Source organism: Aphelocoma coerulescens, chromosome 4 (genome assembly GCF_041296385.1).
Source record: "Aphelocoma coerulescens isolate FSJ_1873_10779 chromosome 4, UR_Acoe_1.0, whole genome shotgun sequence".
Taxonomy (NCBI): Eukaryota; Metazoa; Chordata; class Aves; order Passeriformes; family Corvidae; genus Aphelocoma; species Aphelocoma coerulescens.
In genome coordinates this window covers 19,586,703-19,600,894 of record NC_091017.1, presented here as the reverse complement: position 1 = coordinate 19,600,894, position 14,192 = coordinate 19,586,703, and positions in this window count along the sequence as shown.

The window sequence follows — 14,192 nt, the reverse complement described above, 5'->3', positions numbered from 1 at the left end:
TGCACAGAAAATGAGGTATTTATTTGAAAGGAGAACTGAGACCTTCAGTGCGACTTTAACCTGTGTTTTTGCTGCACAGCTTTTGAAATTTCAAACTCTGGAGTACAGTTTACAAGTGATAGAAGTCAGTTCTCTAAATCTCAGAGGTGCTCTTTGAGAATGACCTAGAGGATTAGGGCTCCCTTCAAATCTGTTGTTTTGTAAAGACCTGGCACCGAGGGGGGTACTTTAACAAACACTGCTCAGCAGGGTTGCACAGAATGCTGGTCTGACAGGCATGGTGCTGGGGAAACAAGGATTCATGGTGCAGGAGTGCCAGGTGCTAGGTGGAAAAATAGGAGACCTGACTTTTCTTTAGTTCCTCCCTCTTTTTCCCTAGAAAATCTCTGGCTGATCATGATTTCATTCACTTCCACCTCCATCTGAAATGTGCAGTCTATTAGTTGATTTTGCACTGGTGTGCCTTTAAAATTAGTTATTTGAATATTGGCTGCCAAGTAACCTATGTGATAATGATGAGTTAGAATTAATTTCTGACTGTTGCTAGTGCATTTACTTTAAAAAAAGTTTTTTAAACTCAGTGACACTAACATTAATGAATGCAGTACTTACCTCAACATTCATATATGTCTTTCTTTTTCTAAAGAATCCCATTTCAATCAGTTACTTTAAAGGTCATGTTTAATGTCACATCAAAACTCCTACTGAGAGATTTATTTTTGTTCTGATGCTGGTAATGTTAAGCAAATACCCAAGGTTCTGGTCACTTTTCAGTTCATTCTCTGTTTAAACATTGCATTCAAGCTTACTATGATATCTCAATAGTGTTTGACAGTTTTAAGTTTTAAGGGATGGTTCCAGCTATCTTATCACTGAAAAACCCAGTATAATGCTATAAAGATAGTTCTGACATCTGGATGAAGTGTGAATGGATCAGTAGTAGTGCAGTAGTTGTGACAAACACTGAGGAGAGATGGCAAGATTTCCACAGGTGTGTTGTTAAATCCATCATTCAGTTATTCATGGCTTTCAGTGAGAATTATTAATTATGTTTTTGAGATCTCTCTCAAAATACTAGATGTGGGTGATTTTGCATAACTATTCCTCCCCTAGAAACCAGGGCTAACTTCCTTTTCAAATCTTTTGGCTTTGACTTTTTCATGCAGCACTGTTGCTCTTTTTATTATTCCATTGATGTAAAAGATAAATGAAAGGCAGTAGTTGATATGTTAAAATCTCTAACCACTGAAATCCTAAAGAATAGCATTTGTTCTTTTCCTGGATGAAGGTAGGAAATCTTGTGTAAATGAATAACCAAAGGAAATCAAAGCAGAGAAGAAAAAGCAGTATATTGTAATACTATTCTCCTAAGCAGTGAAACTAGACTAACAAAGGAAGTTTTAAAACATAGAAAATATAAGTAAAACAAAAACTAGGCCAAAGAAGATGCAAGCAAGATAACTTCTGCACTGAACTTCACTTTAAATAAATTGCAAAAGAACATGACTTTTGTCAAGTTAAATGCAAGCAGGTCCTGACAGGTGGCATAAAACAGATTGGGTGAGCTATAGAGAAGATGAGGGTAAGGGCAGCACAGTGATGTTGCCTCACTTTTGAAACAAGCAGTGTAGAGTTCTTCTGATTTTCCCTGTGCAGACTGAGGGACAAGCAGGTGAGTGAAAGCACTTCTATTTAATGCTAATCCAAAATTTTAAATAGGCTCTGCTCATTTACCAACGAACTCTGTTCCATCATCCTTTTCAGAGGGAACAGCAGCACTAGCACATGTCATTATTGTTTCTATTGTGTAGAATAAAAGAGGCCTTTTGAGATTCAAGACCCAGTCTGCAGTGTAACAATAAAATCTGGGGGTTTAATTCATACTTTCTTTTTGGGGTTGTTTTGCTTGTTTGTTTGTTTGTTTTGTTTTCTTTAGCTTTTATTTAACACTAAGTGATGATGAGGAATTCTCAGAATGTTAAGAATGTCATTCTTACCCTGAGATTTTCCAGTTTACTAAGAAATTCTGTCTTGTAATCTTTGCCACTACACTTTGGTATGACATAACTGAAATATTTAGCAAGATGGCAATTCAAGCTACTTCTAATTAGTTTGCAAATAAATACAGCTAGAAAGCTTCCTGTTAGCTATTACTTACAGCAACATCCTCTGCTAAAGTTGCCTGACATTTTTCTTTTTGAGGCCCAGCTTTCACTCACTTGATCCTGGAAAAGGCTTTAACTCTGTGGTCTGAAATTTCCCATACTGGGTATCTGCCTGAAGCCTAGATGCTTTGATCACTGGGAATATTGTTGAGAGAAGATTCATCATATTGCTCAAGTTAAAAAAGCATATAAGCAAGTTTGCAGACTTGTCAGTGGGAAAAGGTAGGTTTAAGAAACCAGTTTTCAGTATTATATTTTCATGGCATTATTCCCATTATGTTTCTTCATGTAGTTATCATGCTACACACAACAAAACAATAAAAATTATGTAGTTAGAGATGCATAAGGGACTTGAAGAAAAGTTTCCTGGACTGCCTTATTTTGGCCTTTTCCCACCTGTGAAGTTACTCAGACACAGTCATTTCAAAAAAATGAGGACTTTCAAAAACTGAGGACTTCTTTCAAAAAAAATGAGGACTTACAAAAAAACACTTTTGTGCAAAGGTGAAAAAACCACTCTGTCCTGGGCTTTTTGTTCAAAATACAGAGCAGAAAGCCTGCAAGTGAAATACTAGCTCTGTAGGCAGCTAATTTGCTGTGATCTGACCCCAGAGTCATTGCATCGTTAAACTCAGTTGAATTTTCATCTTCTAAAATTGTTCTTTCTTTTTATGTAAAGTTAATAGGAAAGCAGCAGCTGTCTTTTTTTTTTTCACTAGAGAAATTGCATATTTAGGACCAGATTGTTCTGTTTTCATGCACCATAACATGTTTTCATAGTTTGAGGATCAGACCATAGGTGTGTTGCCCCAGGAAAGCACCAAGAGCAAGAACAAAATCAGGCCCCCAGATAAGATGTGTTCAATAAAGCAGTCTCCATGAAGGACTCCACCAACAATGCCCCCACAGACACGTTAGAATATATTTTTTGCAGTCAGGGTAGTAAAGTGTCTGGAGAAAGCACATGGCAGCCCAGACAAGTACTTTTTCAATTCAAAAGTAGCAAATATTTGTGATTGTCTCCATGGCAGGATTTCTGAGGCCAAAGCACCACGGTTATTTTAACAGCAAGGTGATAGTATCCTGGGAAAATAAGATATTGCAGGAGGTTACCTGGTATGTATGAAACAGACCTCATTATACCCGAATTTCTTGTCTTTTATCATCCTCGACAAAAGCACCATTCAGCTGTATCTTGTCTGACAGTTAAGTTACATACAGTGCCCATTTTATTCAAATGAATGGCAGTAACCTTTATTCTGAACAAATAGCTACCCTGCCAGGGGAAGTGCTGCTTTGTCCCTGCAGTCACTCTGTGTTAACTCCTCATCGGTTATGGCTGAGCAACAACCATATTTTCCCCTTTCTCCATTCTGCCAACTGCAGTTCCAGTCTCTGTAAATGATCACTGTATGGTTCATTAAGTTTTTGTACATATAAACTGGTATTTTGAGAGCTGTTATTAAGATCTACAAGTAATGGGATCTGGCCAAATTTTTGCCCTGCTTTACTCAAATTATGTTTTCCCATGATAACATTATGTGAAATAGCAATATATTGGATGGTAATTCCACATGTAGAAATAGAACTTCTTTTTCTGAATTCTCACGACTATGCTGAATTTTTGCAGGAAGCATTGGAAATTGAGAAGGGCAGGATTTTCCAGAGAATTTGATGTTGATTAATGACTGCCATCTCCAAACTGCATTTATTATGTGTATACCATAGCATATAGAAATAGAGTGGGATGAAAATGATTTTATTTCTTTCTGCATGTTTTATCATTTTCAGTTGAACTATAGATAAAATTAAGCGACTTTATAGGTAGAAACATATATATGGCAATAGGGAATATGGTAATCTAGGAATCATAACAAATATGTATATTTAAATATTTCCACCATGTGCTTAAGTTGAAACATACCAATAGACTGTTTTGATGGGTGAATTTCTGCATATTTATAGGGTGAAACCCTAAGACTGCTCTGTTGAAAAATATTATTTCCCATCAGCACAAGGAAGTAGGGCAGGAGAAGGGTTTATTTCTGCATCTGTCAGATCTGCTCACCAGCCCAGCTGGGAGGGTGCTTGAATTCACCCCTTCCTCAGCTTTTCACCTGTGTGTCAGGCCAGATTCCTTTCTAGGTCATACAGACACCCATTAGTCTTACTCATTTCCCTCTGATGACCTTTGACAGAACCTGAGGAACAGCATGAAGCTCTGTTGGGGGAGTTTAGGTTGGGTATTGGAAAAAGATCCTTTACTCACAGTGCGGATGGGCACTGGAACACGCTGCCCAGGGAAGTGGTCGCAGAACCAAGACTTACAGAGTACAAGAATCCTTTGGAAAATGGACACTTCTTTAAGAGCAAGAGCCAGAATCTTCTATAAGTTCTTTCATTTTGGTTAGTCAAAGTCCATATCATTTCAGGGGAAAAAAAAAAAAAAAGCAAGCAACTTAAACTGTGACACTAATGCATTTAAAGATTGTAACTAGTCTGATGAAAACTTTAATGGATGGGAATCAAGACCTTGTCTTCACATATTCAGTAAATCATAAGCTAACACTTTCCTTGCTTTTTAAGTTATTGTGTATGAAACACTAATTCCTTCTGTCATGGATTAGCATTTCAGGGTTTTATGCTACTAAAAATGCATCATCTTAATAGTTACTTGAAGTCTTTTGTTCAGAGTATGGGAAATGCGCAGAGAGAGCTCACTCTCAATTTGGCAGATGGAGTTCATGATGCTAATTAACAGAAGATCTTTTATTGAAATAAAGATCCACTTAGAATGAAGCTTTGCACAAAAGGAATAGCCTGAATTTCCATGGTCTAAGACCATGGACCTTCTAATTATGTTTAATTTTTGCTTTAAACTCGATTAACTTCTAAGTAGCCAAAGTACCGCTTTTATAACTTTAGCATGATGATAAGTGTTCCTGAAGTGACAAAAAAAAATTAAAGAAAATAATGTTAATGTTTCACAGAACTGTGAGCTGTTCCTTTTGCTTGAAGCCCTAATTTCTGGTAATACATTTTCCTTAGTATATTTTGTTCCTTCCAAAAGTGGGGAGTCTTTTTGAGTCTGTAGCCACCTAAGAGACCTCTAATAATACACTTAAGAGATGTTCATATTGCTCCAGTAAATGCATTACATGCATTTTGTGTGATGCCCTGTTAGTAGACATAAACTGATTAATTTTCACATATGTTAATGTCTCCCAAATCTGAATCAGGATCTTGAAATTCCTGAGCAGGGCTCTCTGGGAGCAAGGCATTTTGCAATGTATCTATCATGCTTGTCCTGAGATCTGCAATACCGTGTAGCTGGCTATACTGTCTGTAAGCAGGTGCCTATTGCTGTGGCAAAGGGGAAAACGTGCAGTCAAGTATTATATAGGATGGTAAAGCCTATTGGGATTTTGGCACCTGTTTGAACAACCTCATGGCTATGACAGCTTCTCCCCCAGAAGCACGTAAGTACACATGGCACCCTCTGCCAAAGACCATCCTCTGACTCTGGGGAAGGAAGCTTTTTTGGCATTTTCAATAACAAGGATATATGTTTGACATATATACAGTTTGGATTCTGGGGCCTTGTTCCCACCAGAAACCTCAGCATGGAAGGTTAACTGTGTACCTCTTTTAAAACACAAAGCCCTTGTCCAGCAAAGAACAGGTCAAATACAAGGCAGTGATTATTTGATTTTGTAGGTTGAGGACCAAATGAACTATCCGACTATACTGTCCTTTCTTTGTCACATTCAGTTAGGTAGTCTGATTGAAAAAATAATCTAAATCTTTTGCTGTTTGTTTTGGTTATTTTTACCCTTTCTTTTGACCCCTTTATTACTCCAAGGCTTGAATAAACAAGGTATCTTCAGCCAAAGAGGTGGCAAGAGACAATTGTCTGCCGAGGGAGATGATGAAATTTACACTTTTGAATATTCAGGTCTAAGGAATAGCCTAACTTCCTAATAAACAGTTTCACTTTTGCATGCCTCATCAGCATCATAAATATAGAGCACTTCTCTGCATCTTAACTTGCATCTGGGACTGAATTACTGTAACAACCCACCATAAGGTGCAAGTAATGAGTAAATATAAGTCAGCTCTGTTCTTAAGATATATAGCTTTGCAAGTTTCTGCTGTAAATTTTTAAAGAATTTTTCCTCTCTTCTGAATTAGACATCTGCTAAATTATCATGAACCCATTTGGATAGTCTGCAAACAGAGCTGTTTTCTGGACAGTGTATTGAAATTTCTAATAATTGAAAGCGCGTCTGTCTGCAGAAATTTTTGTGTGTTTGTCTACTTTAATAACTTGGGCGGGAGGAGATAAGAACACAAGCTGTCATTAGAATTCTGCAGATATCAAAATGGCTTCTAGCTGTTAGAAGACCAGCACGAAAAATACTTCCATAACCATCACAGCAAAAATACATTGCTCTTACCAAGGCACTTCTCAGCTGCAGAAGACTACATAGCACCAAGCACTTGTGTGTGTTTCCAAATCCCAGACATGAGTACAGACTGGGAGAAGAACTCACTGCGAGCAGCTCTGCAGATAAGGACAGAGAAGGATGGGGGGATTCCCGCAGATGGAAATTTGGGTATGAGCTGGCAATGTGCACTTGCAGCCCAGAAAGCCAGCTGTACCCTGGAGAGTGTAGTTGCCAGTTGTATCCTGGGCTGCATCAAAAGAAAAGACCAGCAGGTAAAGGGTGATGATTATTCCCCTCTACTTCACTCTTATGAGACCCCACCTGGAGTACTGCACCCAGGTCCGGGGCCCTGATCACAAGAAAAGTGTGGACTTGTTGGAACAGGCCAGAGTTCAACATCACTCTGAGCATCAAAGTAATTCAGGCCCCTTGAAATGAATCATTCGGTTGCATACAACCAGGGAGAACAGTCCTGCAAGCCTGGAAAAGAAAATCTCATGCCCCCACCCAGAGAAATGCTATTAAAATTAATATTCCTTGAATATTAAAGGACTAGACCCTAAAACTACTTGTCATCAGAATATTTTTAAGAATATGTCCCAAAGTTATTTTATTATAGCAAAGAAATATTGAAATAAATTATATTTCAAGGTGATTTATGGAAGTTATTTGTTCCTCTGAAAAGCCTAACTTTGTTTTTATTTCCTTAATTAACCATAATAATGCCCACAAGTAGCCCTTTATAAACCTTTATTTGACATCACTTTCTGTAAGATTTGTCAAATAATCTCAAATGGCTACAGAGCAGATGTCTGTCTCTGAGACAGTTTTCAAGTCATGCTTAATATTCCCTGAAACAAGCACTTTTAAAAAGCAGTCCAGCTGGCCTGTTTTGGATTTCTTTCTGGGAATGGAGGAATTGAGAAATATTTCTCCCTATTGACTAAGAAGATATTGCCAGCTGTGTGTATTGTACCGGTCTGCACTGGGTCAGATAAATAAATGCATTTGAAGGACCTCAGTGAACTCTTGAGTTTGCTCTTTAGCCTTCAGCAAAGCCAAGGGTTCTTGAGTTTTTCCTGTAGATATCTTTGATTGTTAATGGAAAGGTTAATTATTCAATGCATTCCCAACATTAGTGATGTTGTTCAGGAGCATTGCCTCTCATTTGATGATGCACTAGATGAGGGTTTTTTCCAGATCTCTCCCTGGCTCACTGGGGACCTCTGTCTTCTAATGTTTATATTTTGTAAAGAAAGAGCTAAAAAATCATACCTGCCTCCATTGGGACTAACTGGACTGTATAAATTGTTATCAGATTTTTTGTTATTTTTTTGAATCAGATTTCTACAGTATTTGTATTCTTAATTTTTGAATTATTAATATATTTATTTGGGATATTTGTGCTTGTCAGCATAGCAGAGAAGTAAATATGCTAATTGTCTTTTTTCCACTCGCTGGTGTAGTGTTTGTGTTTTGCATTATCTTCATCATTCTTCCTTGGGGTCCTCCAGACAGAATGAGCAGAGATCAGCAGGAGGCTGGTATGAAGTGTGTGCAGGAAATGTGAATTTGGCTGATTCCTGTCAGCCCAGACCTCTCACAGTGAGCTCAATCATATAAACCTATGGCCATTTATTGAGGGGAAAAAAGAAAGTTCTGTCTTTTCCCCATTATCATCAAGGTTCACAAGGAGCAGGGGAGTAGGGAGAAAATTTTTCTCCATGCATGTTTTACATTACTTTTGAGAAGTAAAGGCTTTCAAGTGGTGCCCTTGTGCAATTCCATTGGATACTGTGTAGTTGTTTTGCAGAGACCTGTGGAAATTTTCCTGGGCTTTGCAAGTCCCAGAGTATCATTAAGCCCATTTACAACTGTCTTGGTCAGCAGAAAACATGGAGAAGATTGCAGAAGTTTTTTTTCTCTTGTCTAGATTAGACAAGAAGGATGAGGTGCAATGTCTGGATCCTCTAGGCGACAATGATCCTCCATCAAAAATTGCAGTTTCATCAGAATCGAGATACTTCACAGAAAGGAGCTTTTGATGACAAAAAATTTCAAAGAAATTACTCAGATATTTATTTTACTAATAGCAAGCAGTTGGTTTTCTAAGAGAAGCATAGGTCATTTTGATAAGGTGAGACGCTTAATTGTTACCATTCCAAATAATTTAATTTGGATTGCAATGCTAACATTTATTTTCACAGCATATTATATTTCGTGGATCGTATTTAATATTTGAATATGAGTTCAAATCTAAGCTAACCAAGGCTAGAAACAAAATCCTGAACATCCCTGGGTTACATTTCTTGTTGTAGAGGGCAATAGGTCCTTTGAGTGATTTATGGGTAGGAAAAGAAGGATGGATCAAGAAAGTACTTTTACCCTGAGGCTGAAGAATTGATGCCCAGAAGGAGTAACAGACTTACCAAAACCATATCCAGTCTGTGGCAAAGTCAGAAACTGAGTTTAGACCCTCAAACTCTCACCATTGATCACACCATCTAAGGAAAAGACATTTGGTACTTTTCTGTTTTTCACCTAAAAGTTGAATTGGTGAGTGGAAATATCTAAGAAATTTATGTAAAAAATAATAATTTCATATTTTTGTGTTTGAGTTTCTTTACATATGCTGCAACCTGAATTGTCAGTCAATTCCTAACCTCATCCAATCCTGAGCTCTGCAATGTCTGACCTGCTCTCAACTGTCCTCAAATAGGCTTTTTTTACACTAACTCTGCTGAAAACCAGATTCAGAACAACCAAACAAGGTTGGTTTTCCTCACAGAACCACTTTGAGGCTGGAATCAGACAACCTAATGTTTTGCCAATGTTTTTTATGATCCCATACCTCAGATGGACGTTATTGGTGGAACAGACAAGAAAATATAATCACTAGTGGACTGTTGCATTTGTAAGGCTTCATACAAAATTGCTAATAAAAACTAGAACTTAAGAGTAGAAAAAACACCTTGAGAATTTTATTTTCCCTTGAATCGTAAGACTTTTTCTCTTTTGTTTCTTTATTCACAATCCCACTCTTCCGTAGTTACAGTGTCAGACTTGCAAAGAACCAAGTCTCTTAAGTTCAGAATGAGAACTTTTGATTCCAATTTATTCAGTAATTTACTCACATCTTCAACCATAATTGTCATTTACCTCCCTGCCTTCCAGTATAATGTGTGACAAACACAGTACATACTAGCTGACACACCCCTGCATGATAATGAATGCTTTTTTGGCACTCCAGAAATGCAGTGTGTTTACCATATCCCACTGAGAGAAGTGTCATTTGCAGTTATTTAGTGAAAAGAATCAGAGGTTTAAGTACTTTAAATTTTAAATTATTCATTTAAAAGAATGGCTACAGTGACTCAAACCATCTCTCTACCCATCTCTGTCAGTGGCCAAACATCTAGGAACACACAGAATAGGGTTAGGCTTTTCCCTTTACTTCCTCCATCTTCCCACAGTCTGTGGCTAAGGAAAATCATATAGCTTTTTTGTTACAGCTTTTTATTTTTATTAGCCCTCAGTAATACATAATTTTTCATTAATTTTTCTTGAATTCTGTTCAGTCTCAACAACTACCCTTCCTTGGGAGTCTCCTGCTGTAACTATATGCTGTGTGAAATAGTATTCCCCAAAAATTTCATTTGCTTCCCATAGCTGTTGTGCTGCAAAACACAATGAATATTTATTCCTAATTCACATAACTCATATGCTAATAATTTTAGGTACCTCTGTCATACACCTGTTTGATTGCTTTCCAAACTGCACTGTTGTATCTATTTAAATTTTCCTCAGAGAGGAGACGTTCCATGCATTAGGTGATAATTTATTTCTGTGTATTTTCTACCATGTAAGAGTTAGGGAAACAAATATTAATTACACTAGACATAAGAAGACAAGAAGACTGAAGCAGAAACAAAATGTTGCTGCATATATAGCATGGGGTTTGAAAGTAACTGAGGGGTAGCTAAAAATAACAGGTCAGCAAAGTAATGCAGAGATGCAATTTCAAGGAGGATTGATGAAATGTTCATGAATTACACTACTGAAAACAACATGTTAGTATTTAAAAAGTGATTTGATCTTGATTTGGTTCTGAAGTCAATAGGAACAGTGGTTGGCCAATGTTACTCGTGCATATGAAAACACCATTCCTAATGACACTGTTACATTTTGAGCTTCCCTGAATGGCTTGTTTTGGGTGTGGAACACAACAAATAAAATGGAAAACATTCACTGGGCAGAGACGAACTTAGGCTTTGCTATATTGTGCAGACATAGGAGAAAAATATATCTTTTCAGAAAGGGCCAATACATCTTATGAATTGATGTCTAGGATGTAGAAAGAGAATTCTGTGATAAAGATTTAATTTAACTAATTTAGAATCATAGAATCATAGAATATCCTGAGATGGAAGGGACCCTCTGGGACCATTGAGTCCAGCTTCTGACTCTGCACAGGAGCATCCCAAAGATCACACCATATATTTGAAAGCATTTTCCAAATGGTTCTCGAACTCTGTCAGGCTTGGTGCTGTGACCACTTCCCTGGGGATCCTGGTCCAGTGTCCAACCACCCTTTGGGTGAAGAACCTTGTCCTAATATCCAACCTAATCCTCCCCTGGCACAACTTCAGGCTGTTCCCTCCAGTCCTGTCACTGCTCACGACAGAGAAGAGATCAGAGTCTGCCCCTCCTCTTCCCCTCACAAGGAAAAAGTACATTGTCTTTGCCTGAAGTAAGAAAGATCAAATCCTTCAGGCAGTTCCTCAAATTTCCTTTTTCTGTGGTCAGTTTTGAACAGCTGGTTTAATGTCTTGTTTTTTTCCAAATAAAGGGTAAAGCTGTAGCTCTGGAAGTTTTCCAGGTCTGAAATTATTTTATGGAAGTGACTGCTAAAGTAGCCTGTGCAAAGAAATATTTGCCAAATAGAAGCTCTAACCTTACTAGGAGATATATGGCTGGGTTTCCTACTGCAAAACTTGGAATACAATGCCAGCTGGCATTTCAGGATGGACACAGGGTGCTACTTGCACTCTTATTGCAGATTTGCTTTCAATCTGCCATGGGATTGTACCAGGACCTGTGCTCTGACCCTTACCCTTGGAGTAGGGAAGCAAGCAGTGGTTCCCAGGATAAAGTGCCCTCACAGACACCTTGGGCTGGTCCTTAGTGCTAGTTGTCACTAAGTGTCACCACAGGGCACGTAATAACAGAAACTCCTCAAAGGCATTGGTTAACTCTAGACCTGAGACAATCATGTAGAAAACAGTATTTGGTTTCAGTGTGATGCACATTCGGATCACTGAAAATCTTAGAAATGAAACCATAAAAATATACCTCAGGAAAGGGTTCTTGTGCTTCCAGAGAGGTTGGAAGTCAGTTGCTTGTCTTGGGATTTCAATTTTGCTTTTGTAACGTAAGGACAGATATTTGTAATGCAAATCACCCACAAAGGAAAGGGAATGATCCACTTTCCTCGAGCAACAAATCCTGCCATAATCTTGCTAACACCATAAAACCCAGTTTACTCAAGCATCTGATGCATTTTTGTCCCCATGTGTTAAGCTGACAAGGCATAATTTACAAAATATTCCCAGTGGGATGCGACAAAAAGCAAAGAAAATGTGTAAAAGCCTGTGGGATTTTAATTAGGCCTTCATGGAGCACTTTGTAATGAGGTCATTGCCTCATTTTCTACTGCCCAGTACTGCTTTCAGTGCTTTTCCACTGTCCTTTTAACTGTGGCTGGAATAACTGGTGTTCTCACATGAAAAATTAGCAGCTCCTCCACACCATGCAGTCTGTGGAAAAAATTACTTAGAAATTTGGTGACCGTTTATTCCTCAGGAGCCATCCCAAAGATAAGAATTTGCTTGTCTACCTTGATCTCTCCCGCTGTAGTCCTGTCATTCCCTTGGAGCCCATCACCTCTTTCTATCTTCTTGCTCTTAGGTGGGCCTGTTAAAACTTGCAAGGTTATATCCTGGCAAGGAAGTTTTTTCCAGCTCCTTGTAAAGACTTGGGATTAAAAATAAAATCACATTGCAAATCAGGATAAAAGGCTGAAATCTTGTAGGCTTCTGTGACTTGAACAGTTGAAGGAGAGAAAACAAAACAGCTGAAATAAAAAATTAGCCCTAGCAATCATGGTAACTTTTTATCATCTTACTATGCATTCATTTAAATTTCTAAACAAAATGCTTACAGCTGAAAAGTTTTACTTATTTTAGGAATGAAAATGTGGTACTTCGGAGCATATTGTTTCAAAATTAAACATTCAGAGAAAAATTCATGGAAATTTCAAAGAATTGGCAGCATTCTATATATATATATATATATAAATATAGATAAAGGGAAGGATGTGTAGGGCTGGGGTTTTTTTGGTAAAGATTCCCCATTAAATGTGTGTGCAGGCATTTCAGAAAAATAGCAATTTCTTATGGTCCTTATGGGTGATGGAGCTTCTGCACTAAAGTTCAAATGAAATACTGCTACATCAATATCCTTTCAAAAACAACAACCCCTATACCTCATACTCAAAATATGGCATTTCATATATCTCCCTCATAAAAAAAAAATACTTCTAGTATACAAACAAACTAAATAATAAACAGTCAGAATTCTAATGAAAGAGCAAGTTTTTACCCATTTTACAGAGTATTGATAATTTTACCAGCTCTATAAGGCAAAAATAACTTCTCTGGAAACGAATAGCATGCTAACTAAGAAAGGTTTTGTTTCTAGCATGGATGCACAACAAGCAGCAGGAACATGCAGCATCTTCCTGAGCATGTGGATAATGATTACCTAACAAGAGAGGACATTCCTAAAGGCAACAGAAGGATGATTAATTATTATTGAAGAAAACCCAACAGGTATCTAGGAATAAAATTCGTGATTTGTCACAAGCTGGGACCAGAAAAAAGTAAAAACTGGAACAAAGAGGAATACTCCATGTAATATAGTGGATACAAGACGTATCTTTTTTTTTTACGTCTTTACCTAGGCATGTAAAGGCCAGCATAGATAGGAAAACAAGTAGGGTTTTATTACCTTGAGATCCTGGTATAAAATTGATAATTCCTCCTATGGCATTAAAGAATTATTAAAAAAACAAACAGTGGTATTCCATTATTTTTAATAGTTTTACTCTGAGGATTTTTAGCAGCAAGTATATTCAGGAAAAAATAAGCACTTGTTTACAGGAATATCTTGACATGATGAGAGTGTTCCTCTTTTTTTGCTATGCTGTATATGTTATGAAAGGCAAAAACTTCCAAACATCTCCCACTCCAGTCATATTCTGTCTAGAGAAAGAATTAACTAGAGATTCATTTATGCACTATTTGAAATCTTTCTCAGAAAGGTCAGCGCCCTGGAGAATTGATAATAGCAGTTTGTTCAGAAGCATAAGTAGCTGTTTGCATCTCCTCTTTTTACTAGTTGTGCAAGTTCTTGGACTAAATTAGCCTGAAACAGAAGTGTTTGAGCTGATGTCTCCATTAAAAATGTTTCCTTTTAGTAAGGTCTGGGGGACATTTGTTCTTACTTTGCTCCCTACACC